A 21403-nucleotide genomic window follows, 5' to 3' on the forward strand; every position below is an offset into this window, starting at 1 on the left:
GTGAGCCACTTTGAGGGCTACGGTGCAGGGGCATCAGGTACATGCAGTGTTGTTCAAATACCACCCTCTAGTTTTAAACTCCTTCACCATCAGAATACCCTATCTCCACAAAGCCATCACCCCTTGCCCCTCGCCCCAGCCTCTGGCCATCACTGCTGGGCTTTTTGTCTCCACGGACTTGCCCATTGTGGATATTTTCTAAGAAGGAAACCACACAGTATGTGACCTCTGGTCTGCCTTATTTCACCTGGCATAGGCAACTGAGGATCAATCATCTCATGGCACGTGTCGATGCCACTCCTTTTCATAGCTGAGTAATAGTCTGTCGTCCACAATTTGTTCACCCTTTGACCTGCTGATGGGCCCTCATGTTGTGTCCCACTAGACACTTACGAGTAATGCTACCAGGAACATTTGTGTGTGAGGTTCTGCATGGACTCACTTGTGCACTTCCCACAGGTGTATCCTAGAAGCAGAAATCTGTGCTTAGCCTTTTCTAGAACATTCAACTCTTCGCAGTTGTTTTGCCCTTTTGCATGGATGACAGTGGTGCCCAGGGTTCCCTCTGCTCCATATCCTCAGTGGCACTGGTTCTTGTCTTGCTGTGTGTTACAAGGCCCCTGTGAGTGTGGAGCAGGATCCTGTGGTGGATTTGGATTTTATTTAAGGGCAGTAATGTTGAGGATCTTCTCATGTACCGGTTTGCCATTTATACATTGCTTCCCATGGATGTCTGTTCAAGGCATTTGCTCATTTTTAAATAGGATGGTCGTCTTTTTCTTGAGGTGTGAGAGTTCTTTACATATTCTGCATTCAAGACCATATCAGATTTATGGTTTGCAAATGTTTCTCCCATTCTATAGGTTTTCGCTTTCCTGATAACGTTCTTTAATGAAAAAAAAGTTTCAAATTTTGATAAAGTCCATTTTTTTTGTTTTATTTTGTTGCTTTGGTATCAGTAATAATCCATTGCTATATCTGAAATGATGAATATTTTTCCTGTTTTCTTCTAACATTTGCCTCATATATGAGGTCATGGATCCATTTTGAGTTAATTTTTGTATATGGAGTGTGATAGGTGTTGCTACCTACTGATTATATATTTTAATGGCTATAATATAATTAATCATGCCTCACTGGTTTTGAAAATTATAGTTTGAAACTATGATACCTTGATTCAATGGTTGAGCTTTAAGTTCAATTTATTTCAGTACTTAATTTTAATGTCAATCATAGCATGCATATATCTATATCTATACTTCAAAATAATTTAGAAATCCAAATGGAAGATGCTGATAGCAATGTAGGCTTTAGGAGTCATAGGGTTCATTTTCTAAGGATATCTATTAACAATACAGTGCTTTATATTGAGTCTCATAATGTGTTAGAAAAGCTCATTGAAAGGATTTGTGTTTTTATATTTTTAACAAAAGCATTCAAAAGCCAAAAAGCAATCATGTGTAGGTTGGAAAACTCTTGTTTCTAATATTTTTAGGAAGGCAATTGTGTCCTGGTAGATCCTGCTCTCCATTAAACCGTGTACTGGACGCATCTCTAAACAGCCTTCTCAAGACTCCTGTACACACTCAAGACGCTTTTAAAAATAGTCCATGTCTGTTTTAGCCAGCTTTTTCATTGCTGTGAGTAAAAGATCTGACCAGCACAACTGTAAAGGAGGAAAAGTGTATTTAAGGGCTCCTGGTTGCAGAGGTCTTAGTCCACCGGAGGCCGGCTCTATTCCCTGGGCTAGAGGCGAGGCTGAACAACGTGGCTAAAGAGGGTGACAGAGGGAAGCAGCTCACATGATGATCAGGAAGCAGAGAGAGACTTCACTGGTCAGATACATATATGTACCCCAAAGCCACACCCCAGTTCCCTCCTCCTCCAGCCACACCCACCAATTCAGTTACCACTCAGTTAATCCCTGTCAGGGGATTAATTCACTGATTGGGGTAAGAGTCTCAGAACCCAATCATTTCTCCTCTAAACCTTCTTTCATTGCCTCACAAGTGAGCTTTTGGGGGACACCTCACATCCAAACCATAACAATGTCTCACTCATCCTTAAAATATCGACCTTTTTGTTATAGAAAAATTTCAAACCCAAAAACTTAAAGAAAAAAACACCACAGTGAGCCCCTGTGTCTTTGGCCAGGTGGTGCAAGTTTCTCAGGAGCTCCGGTTTCCCTCAGGTCAGTCTTTGTGCCCGCCTGGGGTACTCACTCGACTAGGCTGGTTGCTCTTTTGTACCTAGTTCAAAAAGCAAGGAGACATGCATATGTCTTTTGAGTGCAAACCATTAGTTACGTGGACTTTTTCACTTCAATTTCAGGCTTGTGGAATTTTTGTTTTTAAATCACCAATATTACAAACATTGCTTTCTACCTTGGCAAAAAAAAAAAAAAAAAAAAAAAAACTCCTATTACTGAGTGATATCAACAGAGTTATTCATACATTTTCCTCCACCTCCTTTTTCCCCTCTGTAGTGTAAATTATTTTCTAGAGATCACTCCTGAGTAGTGCGTGGGTATGTTCTCCATCTTTCAGAACACAGCATCACTGAAATCCAGTGTGTAGGTCACTGCATTGTTGAGGTTCTCCTTTTGTTATCACAAATGTTGCTACAGCTATAGTCTGTGTGCACCTGTATTCTCATACTGTTGTCACAGTACCATTGAGATGGACTCTCAACAATGGGGATACTGTATCAATGGGAAAATGTCTGTCTATTTTAATGGCTCCAGTTTGGTGGGGGGTGGGCCCTGGGGCCCCACCCTGGCAAGGCGAGTCCTCTCTCCGGAGCCACCCGGCCCCACTTTACTGTTTCCAGATTCCCTCCTGAGAGCGGGAGCTTCCCTACCCGCTGCAACGCCTGGGAGCCGCAGGCCCTCGGCCGCCTCTGCGAGGCGGGAGGTGGAGAGCTTCAGCATCTTTTCCGGGTTATATATTTGAGAAATGAGATTCCATGTTGCTTTTCATTTCTTTTTTTGAGTCAGGTTGAGCAGCTTTTCCTATGCTTCGATCTCTTTGCACTTCTTTTTCTCAGTCAATTTAAAGCATCACCTTTTCTTTGAGGAACAGGCCAGTGGACATTTTCTTCAGGAGGATGCCTCCCTGGTATCCTGCCCTGCTGACCACAGCAAAGGTTGGGAAGTCGGGTTACGCTTGTCTTTGTAAAGAATATGGGCAGATTCGCTTTAATTTTGCTAGATGTTTGCCACCAAGTAACTTATAACCACTGTGAGAAAACTGGGTCTGGTTAGGCTCGGCCTCATTAAAATGTGTTTTGTAGATTTTGTTGTATTTTAGTCAGGTTTTAAATACCTTTTCATAAATTATTTTATTTTTCATTGACCATGTCACCAACGTCCTTAGGATCTGGTGGACTCACAGGTGAATTTCTTTGTTTCTCCTTCGCTCTGTTTTAGTGTTTCTGAGCATGGCTGCCTATGCTGGTCATTTAGACACAGCATTCCTAGACACTTTTATTTTTGAAAGTGCCTCCTGCTATTGAGAATTTAGGTATTTGTCTATTTCGCTATTTAAAAAGAATGGAGCAAATAAGGGCAGGGGGACAGATCTGAAGCCAGGGGGCGCTGTGCAGCGTGGTGAGCCACGCTCCTGCCCAGTGCTGCCCATGCATGCTTCCTTCCAACCGTGCTCTAATACACCTCCAAAGTGCTCGCTTGTGAGAAAACAGAGTTTGGTCTGTAGCGGCATTGTTCTTCATGGCTCATTTTAGCCTTTTAAAAATTTTACTGTGGCTTCAATTATAAATGTTTCGCCATGTTATGTTTAAGGAGACTTTCAAATGGCATAGACTATTTTTTTTTAATTTTGCAAAAGCAAGTTGGATTATCATTAGTGTTAGCTCAGCAGAGATGCGCTCTTGCTTTCTTCTTGCTTTGTTCTTATAATGAACTGAAACGTGATGGCCCTGCCCTCTGCTCAGCCCCCATCGCAGGGCCACTGTCCTCCATTCAGGGTCTCTTCAAGGACGGTGCACCACATGGTCAGTGTTGCTGACCTTCTACTTGGGCTTACATTGTTGGTTCTACCTTTAATAATTTGTGGATTATTCCTAAGTCATCACCTGTTTTACAGAGCTAGTTTGGTTTATATGCAATAGTTTATCCGTCATGCCTGTAGCCAACCACAGGGCATCTGCTGAAGGGTAACTGTCAGGTCAGGGCCGGGGCCTCAGACTGTGATGAGAGTCTTAGGTATTTGTCTATTTCGCTATTTAAAAAGAATGGAGCAAATAAGGGCTGCAGGACACACCAAGGGAATCATCTGAGATACAGACCTCAGAAGGACACGAGACGTTCCCAGCATCTCTCGGCCTGTGCATCAAGTCTTCATGAGGCCTAATTGTTTTCCTATTTTAAGTGACAGCTTTGTAAGTCCTGCTATTGCTCCATAAACCAGTGAGTCATTTGCCTCTCTTGAGGTGCACGCAGAGCCTCAGAGAAACCTCATTCAAATCCTTGCTCGCATCATAACGAGGGCGAAGTACCCAGCCTTGGTGTGTCTTGGGCTTATTTTAGGTATCAGGAGATATGATTTTATTAGTTGTATGAATCCATTAAAATAATGTCTTATAAAATGTCCTTAAGTTAGTGCTGAAGAGAGTAAGCATTCCACAAACACTGGCTTTTGTTATTTTGATTGTCATTTAAACATGCATTCCCATATATATCTAATGTGTGTGCTCATGTCTGCAGCTATGTGGGTATTCACAGAGAAACATGTATTTGCACATATTTAACTGGAGGCTAGTTTTTGCTATAACTCAATTCACAAATCCACTAATTATCACACATTATTCACTTATCCATCTATCTGATTATGTCTTTTCTTGGTTTATTTGACTTCACTTTGGTTTACTGAATGTAGAACAAGACATGTTAAAAAAATAGTAAAACTGAATTAGAAAATCAAAGCTTATCAAATTATAAACCAAAACAATGATTGTCAGAACGGATTGAAAGCACTTGCCACAGTCTTGTGCCATGGTGAGAATAATGGAAGGTGACATCAGCGTCTATGAATCTTGTAAATAAAATGCATTAATAACTTGTGTAGAAAGCTTTAAAAGGGAGGGCTAATTCCACAAAGGAACTCAGAGTGCATTGAAAGGGCAGCTTTCTGGAGCCTTCCCCCACCCCTACCACCCCCCACCCCCGGGAGGCTTTGAAATCTGGGCCAGATCTGCTGTCGGATGCAGCAAGGTGGGCATGTGGCTGCTCTGGCGAATCTTGGTGTCACCGATGTTTCCTCGAAGGCTCTTCACCGACCTCAGCAATCTAACCATGTAAAACTCCTGCATCTCACAGGCCAGATCCCAGTGCTGTCTTTGGTTTCTGGAAGATTAGGAGGGGACCTTGTGATGTCTCTGAACAGGGTTGGAGATATCACCATCCCAGCTTAAAATGCCTGGCCAACTTTTTTTTAGGCCCCTGTGAGGGCTACTAGTCATTTTTAGAATATAGTTCCTCCAAAAATATTATAGCAAGATCTACTTATGTATTTAGGGGCCTTACCCCTGAAGTCAGAGATTCCTTTCAAAGACAAATTTCCTACCTGACCACAGAGGTGAGTTTCTCTGGTACTGGAATCACAGTCTAAATCCACTCCTTGACTTTTCTGGCCTTAGAGGTCTGAAGGAAGCCTGGAAATGGGGCAGACTCGGTGGTGAATACTTTTGTGAGTTTTCTTGGTGGCTATGCTCCTGTTTTGGCATTGGCTGAGGGACTTTCTGATCCCCTGAGTTGAAATAAGTCATCATCTGCTGCACGGAAAGATAAAGGGAGAGGCAGCTGTTCGGCGCAGGCAATGTTCTGGAATGTTCCTCCTTCCCTTGGGAGATGGAGCCGTTTACCCTCCCCTCCTCTCTTTCCTGCCCCCATCCACCCAGGACAGCCCTTTCCCCACCCAGCACTCCTTATTCAGTGTCTCTTCCTTTATAAGGAAATAATTTTTAAAAACATGAGACCAGCTTCTGGGACAATTACTCAATATCCAAAAATAGAGGATACAAGGAGAATTAGCAAATGATTTTCTAAATTACACTGGTCCCACAATAGCCACAGAGTAATGTGTGTACATATGTATGTGTGCATGTATGTATGTATGTATGTATGTATATTGCTAAATGATCCATATCCCAAATGGCCTGTTAATCATGTCTGCAAACACTCATTTCTAAACAAATATCTAATACTTATTATTACCAAAACATACATAATTAGATTTTGTTTGTTTGTTTTTTTGTTTGTTTTCCACCAATCTACCTTTTGGGGGTCTTTTAATGTTCATGAGCTAAACACCTTCAAAGCTCAATTGTAGACATTTACCTCTTCGAGGTATGGCTTGTCAACAATGAACCAATCTTTTTTATTGACAAATTTTTTATGATGACAATAACTGGTTTAAAATTCCTTCCAAGTATAAGCTCTGCTCTCCTAGTGTGAACTCCTCATTAGACCAGACACTTTATGATACTTTCTAAAGATGGGATGCTGAATTTTATTTCCCCAAGAGTCACGATGAGCAATGATTATAGCCATCCTGAGTGCTCCCTGTTCCTGAGATGCCATTCTTGGTGCGTACATGTCTATGTCCATCTAATCTCTGCAAAGCTTTATTGGAGTGGACAGTGTTATTCTTCCCATCTTCCAAAGGAGGAATTGAGCCACATAAAAGTTAATTAAGTTGCACATCACAGTGCAGCTAGTAAGTTACAGAGCTGGAGTACAAAGCAGACAGCTGGGGCTCTACTGCTTATGCTGTTTATGGTTCTGTGAATTCTTGAACCTGCAACAACAAAGCAAGATATCTTAGGAAGTTCCCTGGAAAAGAAGATCAAAAGAAGACTATCTCTGATGTTTAGCACTGTTCCTTATTTAAGCCAGCTGCACACCTGAAAAGGAGGTATTGTTATTCCTGTTTTACAGAGAAAGGAGTCCAGTCTCAGGGTAGGTCACAAAGTAACCCAGAAGCAGCTGAAGCCAGAGCCCCATGTTCCCACCACTTGGCCACCCTGCTTCCTGCTAGGGGTTGATTCTCAAACCCAAATGCATGTTTCACTCATGTGGAAGGTTTAAAGATCTCCATGCCCAGGCTGGGCTTTGGGACAATTAAATAATAACCACTCATGCTGGGCGTCAATGTTTGCTAAAGTCCCCAGGCTTAAGTCTGAGAATTACTGCAGGGGTGAGCCTTCTATTAAAAAAAAAAAAAGCAGTTATTTTCAAGGTGAGAATTAGCATCAGTAAGTGGAAAACTGCTCCCTCTGCCGAGGTCTATTTTGTCTGTGAGTGATTTGGTTGGATACCCCCTGCACAGGTCTTTCAGCAAATGCTGACCAAGTTGAAAACAAGATTGTCAAACATAGGCCAAACAGCCTATTTCCAGAACCTCTGATAAGACTTTGTATAAATGTATGGGCTTTGGGGAAACTTCTTCATTTTTCTGAAATATTTGCTGACTCTCTGCTGCACCTGCTATTATTAGACTTTGGTGCTGGGAGTTATTTTGAAATGCCAAATGATCCTCTCTACCTGCTCTCGAAACCAAGTGTCTCTCACTAACTTAGTGGAACTTCATAAATTTAGGTTGATTTGGTTTGGAATGGTGCTGTAGAATCATATGAAGTCTAGGCATAGAGTGCTACTCTCATCTGTTCTGAGCCCTGATAAAACACATTTTCTGTACCTTCAGGGTGACAGGCAGTGACTCCACCCTCATTTGGTATTGCCACCAGTGCTGTCCAAGTGCATCCGCTCTGGGGTATTTTGTTGCTGTTCTTGCTGATTTTCTAATTTTTTTTCCTTTTTTACTTTTCTTCTCTTAAGTCACTTTTTGTATAATTACAGTTTTCATCTAATTTTAAATGGAATTTCCTTTCCATCGAGTATCTCCACTCACCAACTACAGTCCATCAGGGTGGTCGTTGTCTTTACTAAGCAATATTGCAGCAGGAGAGAGGTAGTTATAGACTTTGGGAGGTACTAAAATATCCCCAATGCCTGAAAAGTCAAAAATCCTGAGTTCCAGATACCTATTTGGGGAGCTAAGTATAAAGACAATATGATTTATTGTATTTTGTCTTGTAAACATAGTTGTCCCAGATACACACACACAAAAATCAAGTCAATATAATCCCTAAAACCATATCAGAAAAGTAGAGAAATATATTAAAAGAAGACTTACCAAAGAAGATATGCAAGTGGTCAATACATATAATAGAAGTTTAATATAGTTATTTGCTAAAACTAATTTAAAGCATTTTGTCGGGTGCAGTGGAACATGCCTCTAATCCCAGGAACTTGGGAGGCTGAGGCAGGAGGATGGCAAGTTCAATGCCAGCCTTAGCAACTTAGTGAGGTTCTAAATAACTTAGTGAGACCCTGTTTCAAAATAAAATATAAAAAGGGCTGGGGATGTGGCTTAGTGGTTATGTGTCTCTAGGTTCAATCCTGGTAGCAAAATAAATCAAACATAAAATATAAAGTGATGGATGCACATTCTAAGAGAATATAAATTCATATGTTTTCAAGATGCAATTTGGCAATTCATATCATAAGCTTTAAAATAATAACAAACTCCCTAGAGGCCTATCCACATCACATTCACTTTGCATCTGTCTGTGTCTCTCTGAAATGTGCGGCCCCCACTCTTCAGAGCTCCTACATCTCGTGTAAGTAATAGTTTGCATGAGAAGATGGCTCCAGGATCGAAAGCAGGATTTAAATCCCTGAAGTGCTTGTGGTCCAAAGACAGTGCTCTTTCTGCCTCAGAATGAATTGAAATTAAATCAAACTTCCTAATTTTCTGAAGTTAATGATGGACTCTTCTGTTTTATTTTGGGGGGTGATTTAGCAATTTTGGTAATTTTTCTTTGATTTCGATGTGTCAGGAGACATAAAGACAGAGTAGTGACCTAATTTCTCCAACCAGAGGGACCCTGAAATTGCAATGCCTCCACACAGTCGAGCTTTATTTCTGATAGTGTTGTGGCCCCGTGTGGGTTGGCTGTGGGGCTCTGCTCCGCCCGCTCATTCAGGGACCCAGGCTGAGACTTCCACCATCTAGCGGTTCTGTCGTCCTCAGTGGCCTTGGTCCCTGTGTGTCCCATTCATGGGGCCAGGTGGCTTGGGAGATCAAGCCCTGCTCCACGCTGGAGAGGGATCAGAGACCAGGGCCACAGAGGGAGCCCATCACTCCTTCCCACACTGCTGAGAGCAGAACCACGGCCCAGCTAGCCACAGAGCGTGGAGGGGAGGGGTGGGAGGCAGGGTCTGGGGCGCCCAGGAGGAAAAGCAAACAGGACTCAAGCACACAGTCCTGACGCTGGTGGGGGGTGGGGAAAGCAGAGTTTATTGATGGTTCTCCGGCTTTCTTCTGCTGGCCTGCAACAGCAGCCACTCAGTCACGTCCCTTCATTATAAGGAGTGACTGGTACATGGACAAGGACCAGAAAAAGAGCTGTAAGACAGAATCAATGGTGTCCCCAAGCCCATTCCAACTAGGTCGACAAGGCCCTGTCTGCTCAGGTACCCATCTGGCCGTGGAATTGCTGCCTTTATGGAATCCTGCTTCCAAGGCGCCAGGGATTTCACTTTGGTTTGAGGCATGTGCATCTTCAGTGAGTTGGAAGGCAGAGGGGGCCAGGTCCACGGAGGCAGGCACAGCACTGTGGCTCTCTTGGCCTTTAGGAGGAGCCCCATGTCCAGCGGACCTCACCCGGTTCTTCCTGTGCTTGAATTTCTGCTTTCCAAATGGACTTGTTTCTTCTTTTCTTGTGTCCTATTAAATAGCTAAAAATAAAAGTCTTTAAAAGATCATTCTACCTTTGTTTTATAAGGGCAAAAGTAAACCAGTTTCAAGTCTGATTTCATTGCTCATCCAAGGAGAGCTGGGAGGAGGTGGAGGGGCTGAACACAGCTACAGGAGTGGCCTGGAGCAGCTACCTGCAGGCTTTGGCCTGCTTATTAAAAGTGTACATCCAAGCTCCTTCCCCTGCCCTGTGGCCGTCAGCACAATTTTTGCATCCATGCTTTCTACATCAGGACAGAGGGAGCTCTCCTGAGGCAGGAAGGATTATAACAGTAAATGAATATTAATTGACCTTTAAGTGTATCATTTTAAGTAGTTGGATGTAGTCTGAAATTTATGGTGAGCCACCGCATGCCCACACAGCGGTGCTGCAAATGCATTGTGGAGGTAAGGACTTGTACCATGACCGAGAGCCTGGAGAGGGCTACCAGAGCACACCTACAGCCCACAGCCTCAGGTGACCTCCCCGTCACAGCCTCCTCCCTCCTGCCTTGGTGCATCCATCACCTGACCCCTCTTCATGGGGTCACCACCTATGAGCACATCCCTACATAAAACCAGGATTCACCTGCGCTTAACTTTCCAACGTTGCCTGGAGGAGTTCACCAAACCTCCCTCTCCAGAAGCCTGTGAGGAGTGGTAGTACCACTAACAAGACTCTCCGAAGGCAGAACACATTATTCCAACATTTCAGTTTGCATTCTTCTTTTTTTTTTTACATATATTTTTGTTCATTGAACTGAATGATGGCTCTGTGTATGTTTATCTCCCTCATCTCAGTTGTCAGCAGGTAGGAAAGTAATCTAACATATTTTTCCTTAGTTAAATTTCAAGGGCACAATCAGAAGTATGAAAGCAAACCAGTGATCATGAATAGCTGCTCAGGCGACAAGATGGTTTTATTGTAATTTGGCAAGAATCAGAGTCCGTGTTGTGGTTATGAAGTTTAAATGCACAGTTTAAGGCAGTGCAGTGGCCCATGCCTGTGATTCCAGCACATGGGAGGCTCAGGCAAGAGGGTCACAAGTTCGAGGCCAGTCTCAGTAGCTTAACAAGACTTCCTCGATTAGTGAGGCCCTGTGTCAAAAAGAAAAAAAAGAGCCAGGGGATGTGGCTCAGTGATAAAGCAAACCTGGGTTGAATTCCCTTTGCCAAAAGAAAATGAAGAGGCACAGTTCGCTTCCTGTATTAAATATCCTTCATTTGTCAGTGTTGCAAGCATTCAACCAAGAGCTTCACACTGGGTTTTGTGGGGGGTCCCACCTCAGCTTGTCCCGTGTTTAGAATCAGAGCGTTCTGATCTCAGAGAACCACCCAAACAGACTGAGTCAGCACAGCTAGAAAGATGCTTGGCTGTGTGCAATGTCAGACCCACGCTCTAGGCCTGAGTGAGGAAGGGAGGCATGCTGTGTGTTCCCAGGTGACAGGCTCTTGCAGCAGGTCTGTCTGTAGCCTCCAGGTCAAGACGATTAGCTTTGAGACAGAAGTTGGATTTTAAATCCACAGTTCCCGACTCGGAGGTTGGTTTGTTGATTGTTCTGGTGGTAGATTGTGTTCTGATCACATCGCCGCCGCCATCAGCAACACCCTCCGAGAGCGTGTTTCAGAGCCTGCTGGTGTGCTTCAGAACTCGGCGTTCCGTTGGCCATTTACACACACACACACACACACACACGCTCTCAGTAACTGCGACGGGGCCCTATTCCTCAGTGTGTGCTGTCTTGCATTAATGAGACTCCATGCATGGAAATTGGTATGAGCTGGTGACCTCCAACTATCTTTGAAATAATTAATAATGTGCTTAGAGGGGTTGATTTACATATTTATGAGAGTGGAGACCATTTGGTTCCTAAGCAGGACAGTGAAAAAGTTTGATGTTTTGAATGCAGACCAATTTAGCTGGAGGAGGAGGGGTTTAACTTTCTAATGTCAACCTGGAAATAAATACATGACCCCCGCTCCCAGTCATTACGCTGTGTGTTTCCAGTAAGATCGGAAGGCCTTCCAGGCTCTCCTCTATAGTCTAACTGATTCTACTCAGGAGTTTGGAAAAATCATGTCTTATATTTTCTGCTTTTTGAAACTTTACCAGCTATCATTTTTGTTGAAATTATTTACTGTTAGAGGAAAATGCTGTCGGAGACAGAGTGGGAACAGGAAGAGGAATGCGGACGACGTTCAGGGACTTCAGGACGGGGCCCTGTCTTGCCGGAGGTTGTTCTTAGCCTCTCTCTCCCTTCTCCCCTCCAGGGGCACTAAGAGTTCTTTCTAAGGCTTATGTGTAAGGATACTCTTGTAACTGGTCACTGCATTAGTTGGCTTAGGCCTTTAGAATAAAAACAGACAAGGTGGCTGAAACCATAGGAATCTACCTTCTCACAGGGTGCAGGCCACAGGCCCAAGATCAAGGTGCCAGCAGGTTGGCTCCTCGGAGGGCTCTCTCAGGGCTTGTGGAGGGCTGTCTTCTCCCTGTATCTGCCAGGGTCCGCCCTCTGTGGGCTCTTCTTGCAAGAACAGGGGTCACATGGGCTAGGGGCCCACCCAAACAATCTCACTTTACCTTAGTGACCCCTTAAAGGCCTGTTATCTAAATACAGCCACACTTTGAGGCCCTGGGATCAGAATGTCTACAGATGAAATTCGGGAGGAACATGGGTCAGCCATCTTCTAGATTCTGAAATAGTTTTCAAATATTAAGTGCCTCCAAATTCGGAGGGGGTCAATTTTACCAGAACCCTGTATGTATTCTGCTCTCCTTGGTTTGACTACCTCGTCCTCCTTCCCCCTATTGGTGTGGGCTGGCTTCCCACGCACCGATACCATGTGCCCAAGAAATACAGGGGCCTTCTGCCAAGTCTCTGATTGCAGCACCTGACTCACTGGTGAGCATTGCAAGGAGGACCCTTTTTATTTCCATCCTTTCCAAAAGTAAAAATCCAGTGATCTTGCTTGGCGGGGGTTGGGGGCGGTTAGGGGAATGTGCAGTCACATCGTGGGTTTTGGTTCTCCAGGATGGATTATCAGGATCTGGAGCCTCTGAAAAAAGATTTTAGTGTTGTTGTGGTGGCTGTTTAATAGACCAAATTGCTATAAGCAGCAGAGCCCAGATGTAACAGCACAGCCGCGATTGGAGTCAGTCTTGTTCAGGGTGGGCGGTTCAGCTGGGTGGGTGTTATCTTCCAAGCAGTGTTTCCCATCGGGCCTTGCTCATACCTTCGTGGTCAAGCCTCATCCCACATGGAGTGTCCATCTGGAAGAGGGGGAAGAAACTGTCAGTGAGTCATCCTGCGAACGGTACATACCTCTGATTCCTTAAACTAGGGCACGGTCACTTGGCCACACCTGCCTGAAAGGGAGCCGGGCAACGTGGTCTAGATTAAGGCCGGGGATACAGAGAAGAGAAGGATTTAGGTCAACACTTGGATTCCTCTGGGGTCTTTGTAGCTCAGATTGCACGTGGCAAACTTGGTTACACATTCACCAATCAGGTCTGTGGGCCAAAGGCAGACTTTTTAGTCAGAGGCACTGATTCAGTTACAAGCCTGCTCTGCTGGATGTGCTGATTTCCTCAGTTTGCAATGGAAGTAATTCAAAGATATTTTAATCAGATTATATGTAAAAATGACTGGCACAGTTTCCGGCACCTAATAGATATGACAGCTTCTCAGGTGCTAGCAATCACATACGCCAGGTTCAGAATGAATTCTAGAACGTTATGATTCACATGGGAAACCAGAATCTGCAGCTTGGGTTTAATTGACATTTTGTAGTTAAAAGTGAAAATCTAATTTTCTTCTTGACATTGTCTGTATCAATACACTGATAAATTGTGGAAATAATTAATTCCTTTGAACCAGGCATTAACATTATAGGAAGTATAAAATGTTATATAAATGTTAGATTGTAAAAACAAAACCTTGGAAGTTACTGATTGGAGTTCTTATTAGAATTCTTAAATTAGATATACACTACATGACCAGATTCACCAAACTTCCTGGGATGGAAAGGGACATGTGGGAATATCAATAGTCACCCTGAGGGGTCATCTATGGCTTGTGACTTCTCTTCTCTTGCTGGTAGCATTGGTAGGTTGCTTCAGCTGCATTGTGAGTAGAACTTCTAAGTGCTTTCTTGAACATTCTGTACTCTAAATGGCCTATCAGTGAGTGATGAGTGAGATTCCTTCATCTGCTTCTGGACCATAATCAAGTATAGTATTGAACAAATATGTCGTCTGAAATTTGCATCTCAGTGTTCTCAGAGAATCGAGAGGTTCATCAAAACAGCTGGCCTTTGGATTATCCAGCAAAGCCCAAGAAGAACACTTTACAACTCCTATCTCAATGTTCATATCATACTTTAAATCTTTTGTTTATATGTATGCATTCAAATGTACATAAAATAGCAGCAGTACTTGGGCACATACTCAATTTTCTTTTTCTTTTTCTTTTTTTTTTTTTTTTTGCTGATAGGTGGTTATCAATCAAAATTTAAGACCATTGATCTATACTTAAAAATTTTCACTGCTACCCACAGAAACATTTTATGTCAAGATGTGTAAACATATAAAGTATAGACTTACATGAACTGGGAAGAAAATCACAAAATAGTAATGTCACACTCTGATATTTTCAATTTTAATCTATTTCAGAAGCATTTGAATCATCCCAAACAGTTAAAACTTAGCCCTGTTTTTTAGAACCTTCAAAGGACAGAATAATTGTCTTAGGTTCTCACTTAGTATTTAGTTATTTAAAATAATAGGAATCCCTTTCCATCTAACTTTTAAGCATAACTCATGTCTTATTCTGTAGAAAAAAAATATTAACTAAACTAGATTTGAATAAAGTTGAAAAATAAAGTGATCCATTCATTCTTCCAGATCAGTCATTTTTTAAAAACTTAATAAAAACATCCTAACAGAAAACACATTTTGGATATACACTCATGATTTGGAATGCCACCACCAAGGACACAAATACAGGGATACTCTAGGGATAAACTCAAGGACAGGCACCCACCCCCATCACACCTGGGCATGCAGGTACCACCTTCCCCTGACAGACATTCAGAAGACCCCTCCTCTCTTCCCTCCTAACCCCCACCAGGATCATTTGGTTTCCACCTTTGGAACAGTGGCCTTTAAAGAGCTGTAGTTAAAAACTTATTAATAGCCTAAGTCCATGGCTCACTTGGCCATGTGTGAGTCCTGGCAAATCCCCTAGATGTGCTTATATGTTTATCAGAAATACATGGCTGCAGTTGCAGCTTTGTCTCTGAGTGACAGATTTTCTGCTTTGCTGGTCTTTCTAAGAGAAATGGTAACGGGTTGCCTGGGTTGTTCTTCGAGACCTGCAGCAAGATACATTCAGTAGTTAACATGTTCTCGGAACAGGATGACTACTGTAGAAATAGTCCCTAACTGTGAGTCACAAGACTGGCCCTGACTCTGCCCCCAATTAAACACCTTATTAATTTGGTGAGACTACTTACTAGATACCACATACCAGGGAGGCCTTTTGCACTTAAGCCTGATGATAGTTCAATATGGTTCAGATTGATGATCACATTTTGCAGGTGAGGAAACTCAGGGTCTCAGATGCTAAATCCAAACACAAGCCCCATGGGACTCTGAAGCTAATTTCCTCTCTTCACCTTTTATTCATGAAACTTTTATTTATTCATATGCCCAGGGCTTCTTTCACCTCAAAAATGCTGTGATCCTTGTCTGGTGGTCTCTAAACCAAGAGTTAACCATTTACTGCTTCTATGAAATTAATCAGCATCAGAGTGAATGAACACAGTGAAATCAATATGTGGAGAAACAGCCGCTAATGAGTGTGTAAAGAACAGGGCATCCCAGTCCCTCTGGGGTGTCTTCTGACTGGTGTTTATCTGACTGGGTCCCATGGAACCACAGGGAGGTGCTGTCCAGAAGTTGTGTCAAGCATTATTTTATGCTTAAAAGAGTGTGTGGCCTGACATGTGCAAAAGTTGTACCTGTTACAGAAACTAAGGGTCTCATTTCCGTATGTCACCAGGGTCACATTGGGCCAAAGAAGGGGAGGTCTATAGTCCCAAGTCATGACAGAAACTGTTTAAAGCAGTTTAGTTTTTTTTTTAATATTGTATTTTCTTTTTTGATAAATAAATGAAAGGACTAGGCATTTTATATTGTGAGTTAAGAGAGCATAATTGCAAAATGCCAAAGACCAAATTTTAATTGCTCTCTATAATTGCCATAGGAAAACTTATGCTTGTTACTGGGAAAAATGCTGTGTGGTAGAGAAGAAGAGAAGCCCCCAATATAATAGGACCAGAGCAAAGGAATCTTGGGCACATCACACTCAAAAATGGCTCAAAGCAATTTTTCTTTGGATTCCTTACTTCTTATTTGGATTTGAACATGCCCATTTTGGAGAGACTATTTACTTTCTGTTATTCACTTGAGTGAGATCAGTGATCCTGGAGAGGTTTTATTGTTCATGTATAACTAAGCAAGTAGTAAAAGTCTTCGGGCTTAGAGGGAGTAAGAGCTCTTGCTGGATGAAATAACACCACCATCATCAGAATTTATTCACCTAATATACCTCTTTAGAAGGTACCATTTCTGGAATTAGCTATTGTTCTGGGCTGTGTACAGCTTCTGTGGCTGTCATCGTATCAACAGAAGAAGTAACTACCTGTAAAGTGTGCTTAACTGTAGGTCCGTGCTAAGTGTAGCACACTGGGTATAAATCAGCAGCAGCCTAATTCAAACTTTATTTTCCAAAGCAAACCTCTAGGCTGCAATTTTGCTGTTCTTCTTTCTGATCTAAAAATAAAAATAAATCAAGGTAGAAAAACAGCCATAAAGCTGATAATGAGATTTGCAAGCAGCTAAGACATGATCTAAATCATCTGAAAACTTAGAAGTCCTACTGTTCACTTTCTTTTCTGCCCATAAGCTGGGAAACCCCAGGGCAGGGAAGGAAGCTCCCCCTTGCCTTGAATGAGAAGGTGGGTACAGGCACCTCACTGTCCCAGCCTACACCCCACGAAGTGGGAAGTGCTCCCATTAAAGCAGCACAGAAAATCGTGACATTTGGGGGGAATGAGAACAGTTAACAGAGATGTCCTGTTTACCAGCAAGACTGAAATGAGACCCGAGTAAATAATAAGCATTTCAGAAAATTACCCAATTACATATTTAACCACTCTAAGGCATTCTCGTCTCCAGGGAAAAATAGCATACATTTTACAAAATTGCTTGTAATTGTGAATTGTGTATTCGCCAAGGAACCTGGTGTGGTCGTAGGAGGCACATTTGTCAGAGCTTAGCAGTGGAGTCTTTTTTAAAAGGATTTTGAATATAAGAGAAAACATTTTCAGTGCTTTCCTGATGCCAATAAAATATGCATTTAAGAATACTTGACATACTCTTTAAGAAAAGAGTACAGAGCTATTTTGATGCCTGAGGAATTTAATACCAAGTACCTAGAATTGGGGGCATTAAGCCATTGTTTTAAGAACACATTTTCCTTCTGAGTCTGTAACTGCATTGTAGGGGATGGATTTTTGAGTTGCAGACACTAGTGATTCATATTACAGAAAGCACCCGAAGTCTGCTGTTTTTATTTCACTTAGCAATGCATAATTTCTGAATTCTTAAAATTTATACAAATAGTTTACAACAGTTTTCTCCAAACATGGAAGTAGACCTTGATTTTCAAACAAATAAGATATGGGGGTCACATTTTGGGAAAAGAGGTGAACTGCAGGTGGCACCTTACTGAACAATAAGGTGTGATTTATAGTATCTGAGCCAAATCAGACATGGGTGTAGGACCCTGTACATGTGCAGTGCCCCTGGAATAGGCAGATCTTATCACAATGTCCATTCTGCAGGAGGGTCTGCCTGCCTTGTTGCAGAAGAGATAAGCTCACCCCCCTCCCCGGGAGCTGACAGTTCAGGAGGGTTATCAAAAACCAAGCAGCGTGTGATTACTGATTTGGATGAAGTAGAAGTGGAGGAGGTGGACAGAACAGGGAAAGGAGCATCTTGAGATGAAATCTTGGGACAGGAAGAAGCAAAGTAAGCTGGAGGGATACAAAGAGACCAGCGTGGCTGAGGCAGAAGAGACTGGACAGGGAGCAGGCCCTGCAAGCCTGCACCCTGGGGTTGAGTGGAAACTTTGGTCTTTATTAAATACTCTAGAAGTCACTTGCTCAAAGTTTAAAGTAGGAAAGGTGGCAGGATCAGACATACATTTTCAAAAGAACTTTCCAGTGAAGGGAGGAGAAGAATGGAGGGAAGGTCCAGTGCTGGCCCTGGGGCTGCTGGCACTGGCTGTGGCAGAGAATCCCAAGTTATCCGCGGGCAGATAGGATAGACTGGTGAAGGGCAGATACGACAGACTGGTGAAGGGCAGATAGGATAGACTGGAACTGTTGGAAGGAAGAATCTTGGGCACATCACGTGGAAGGAAGGAAGGCAAGAGGGTGGTGTTGAAGACAACGCAGAGGTTTCTAGCTTCAGCCTGGGGTGGGTGAGCACTACAACAAATCACCCATGAAAAGATTCGCTTTCAGTACTTTAAGAAAATTATTGTTAAGATTCATTGGAATGAATGATGTTTGATCTAGTGAGTCTGGGCTGATAGTCAGATCATAACTTGCAAATGTTCATGAATAATGTTATAGAATCCCAAAATGGCCACCAGATTAGTTTGTATTCAATTTAATGGGGATAATACTGCACTTTCTGATGGAATGAAGTCCTGGGCCTGCTCTTGCTGCATCGGCTCTCATGCTGGGTTCAGCTCACCCTGCAGGCAAAGCAAGAAACATCAACAGAACTTCTGGTAGAGCTGCCATTCAGGACATTGGCCGCTAACACAGTCTCCTGTTTGTCAACTCGTGGGATGACTTTCTCTCTGCTCTAAGACTCTTCTTTAGGAACAAAACCATCTGAAGCTAATATAAGAAGAAGCGAGATTGCTTTCAAAGAGGCAGCTTTAACCCAAAGACCCCTTCTCGGTCTCCAGGCATCTGCCTTACCTGTCTGCTGCTTCCAACCCTTGCCATAGACCAGTCTCCTTTACCCTTCAACTGCAGAGCAGAGACATGCCCACATGGCTTGTAGGCTTAGAGAACACGTGACTTGGTCAGATGAGTCCCTTGGTTCAGAAATATTAAAACATTCACTTTGAAATACGGATTTTCCTGGACCATCCATATGCTTCCTGTGCTGTGGATAATATAATAGAGATCAGCATGTTTCCCATCTTGGCCACTGTGAAGCATATCTTCAGCATCGGTGGTATTGTGTGGCATACGGCTTCTCCATGCCTCCTTTAGTCTTTATCCTCAGTAATCTATTTCTTGTTCTTTCTATTTTGCAATAGCATTAATCTTATTGTGCTTGTATATACTTGTCTGGCTGTCTCAACTCCTTTCTGGAATGTGGCAAGAAAGAGGGATACATTATAAATACCATCTGATAATAGCAATAGAGTTTCTGGGTACCAGTGTGGTGGAGAACTCTCATGGCCTAGGATGTAGATGCTTTTCAAGCAGTGGGACATAAGGCACATGGAATCACGACATGTAGGCACTCGTTCCGTATGTGGTTATTTAAATCTAGATCTACCTTGCTTAAGATTATGCAGGATGAAAATTCATTTTCTCGTGATCATAGAGTGATGTGACCATGTTTCAGGACTCCATATTAGTGCAGGTTTAGAATGTTTCTACCGTCACAGGCATTACTGTTAACCCAGCGTCATGACGGATAGTTTGAAATTTGTTCACTGATCACTTGAAAATAAATTGCAGACTAAAAGGCCCAAACTTAACCTTTTGGTTCTTTCTGGGTTCACTTCCAATGCTTCTGCCTTTGAGTGTGCTTTCTGGCCTAGCTTTGTAGCCGTCAGCAGATGAGTCTTACTGTATATCTGAATTCTACAGGAACCTAAAATTCCAAATTCCCAGATCCTTCTACCCTGTCCACACAGATCTGGATTCTATTTCCCAACTAGTGGTCTAACTACTGCCCTGTGCCTCTGAAATCTCATCAGCCTCGTTCTCTCCCATTATCTTCCAGAGTGCTCCTGTGTGAGTGGCTTTGGATGTCTAATACTCACCCATAGACATTCTGGTTCCTTCTCTCAGTCATGGAATGCTCCTCCCAGCACCTGGGCTTACCCACTTCTCAACAGCTCCAGACACCTTGGTGTCTCTCCCCCAGGTTCCCCTCAACACCCTCATCTTCTGATGCATTTTGGAATCCTTACCTTTCCCTGGTATAAGTGGTTCCTGATATCTCCAATTAAAGTATAACACCTCAAAACAGCCTTTAAATCTTGTTCTTGCCTTGGGTGCCCTGTTTTTCCTAGAACCAACCTCAGGAAAAGTCCCTTCCTAACTATGTATTTCATGGAATTCCCAAAGTAGTGTAAGTCTTGGACCATAGTTAGTACCTCCAATTTCTGACTATAGCTCTGCTTCTAGCTCTGTGTAAGCTTGGGCCCTCTCTTTGCTATGCAGAATGGTTTCTTAATTTATAACATCAGGGGATTCAGATAATCTGTTGCTGACAGTCCTGCCAGATGAAAGTTCTGTATTTTCCTGAAGTCAGTCTTCTATTTTACTCTTGGGTCACTGTGTATCTTGATATGCAGCTCTTAGAAATTGATGAATTTAATTTTTACAGTTGATAAATGTAATGATTATCACTTAGCATGTGCACGTCTCGCTTTCCTTAGCCACCTTGCCAGGGGGGTCTTCTGTGAGGTTTTACTACATGCACAAATCCATTCACGCAGGCATGTGCCACCTTGGAATAAACCAGCTCAGCACACAGTGCAAATAACAGAGATGTAAAAGTAGACATCATTTCCTCTATCAGTGAGCTTCCAGTGTCATTTAGAAACAGACACATAAGAAAAGGACAATAATAATTGATTTATTAGAGGCAAATACCCACTATATTTTTGCATTGTATCAGAATATTTGCTACATCACAGAACCCTTGACTCATTCATGTCAATGATAACAGTTTGGATATAGGTACACATAGCTGAAAACCCACAAATATTAAAAAATATCAGCAGCATTTGATGTTCGATGCTTTTAAAGTATATATGCTTCTACTCTTGATGCTTTCGTGTTGAATTTTATTATCTTGAATCAAAGTACTAGAGCTGAAATTGAGAGGGAAGAAGATCTTTCTGATCTTTACAAGTGTTGTTGCATTATCTTTAATGTATCATTTCCTTTAAAATAAAATGTAAAAGTGCAATTCCAGAGCACAAGGGTATGTGTGGGTGTTGTCTAGTTGTCCTCTGGCTGTGGTGTGTGGTTGTCAAGATTGATGTGACTTGGTATGACATTGTGGCATCATTTTCAAATTCAGCTTCATCTTAGAATGTTCCAAATTAAAGTGTGAATGACACTCAAACTAATTAAATTGAGAAAAAGAGTATTCGTAAGTGAATGATGTAAATAGAAAATAAAGTTAGCAATTGGCATTATGACCACAGGATTTTTTTTCTTTAAAGAATGAGCTGTGTGGCCAAGGGGTA

General features: G+C 42.5%; 1 protein-coding gene across 4 annotated transcripts in view; it reads left to right on the plus strand.

Moving 5' to 3' along the window:
* Prkn (parkin RBR E3 ubiquitin protein ligase) overlaps positions 1-21403 on the plus strand; it is a 1229219-nt gene that overhangs the window by 816592 nt on the left and 391224 nt on the right. The gene's annotated exons all lie outside the window — the stretch shown is intronic.

The sequence above is a fragment of the Marmota monax genome, unplaced genomic scaffold, assembly GCF_021218885.2.
Source record: "Marmota monax isolate L192 unplaced genomic scaffold, Marmota_monax_Labrador192_F-V1.1 WCK01_AAM20220418_F8-fsc00083, whole genome shotgun sequence".
NCBI lineage: Eukaryota > Metazoa > Chordata > Mammalia > Rodentia > Sciuridae > Marmota > Marmota monax.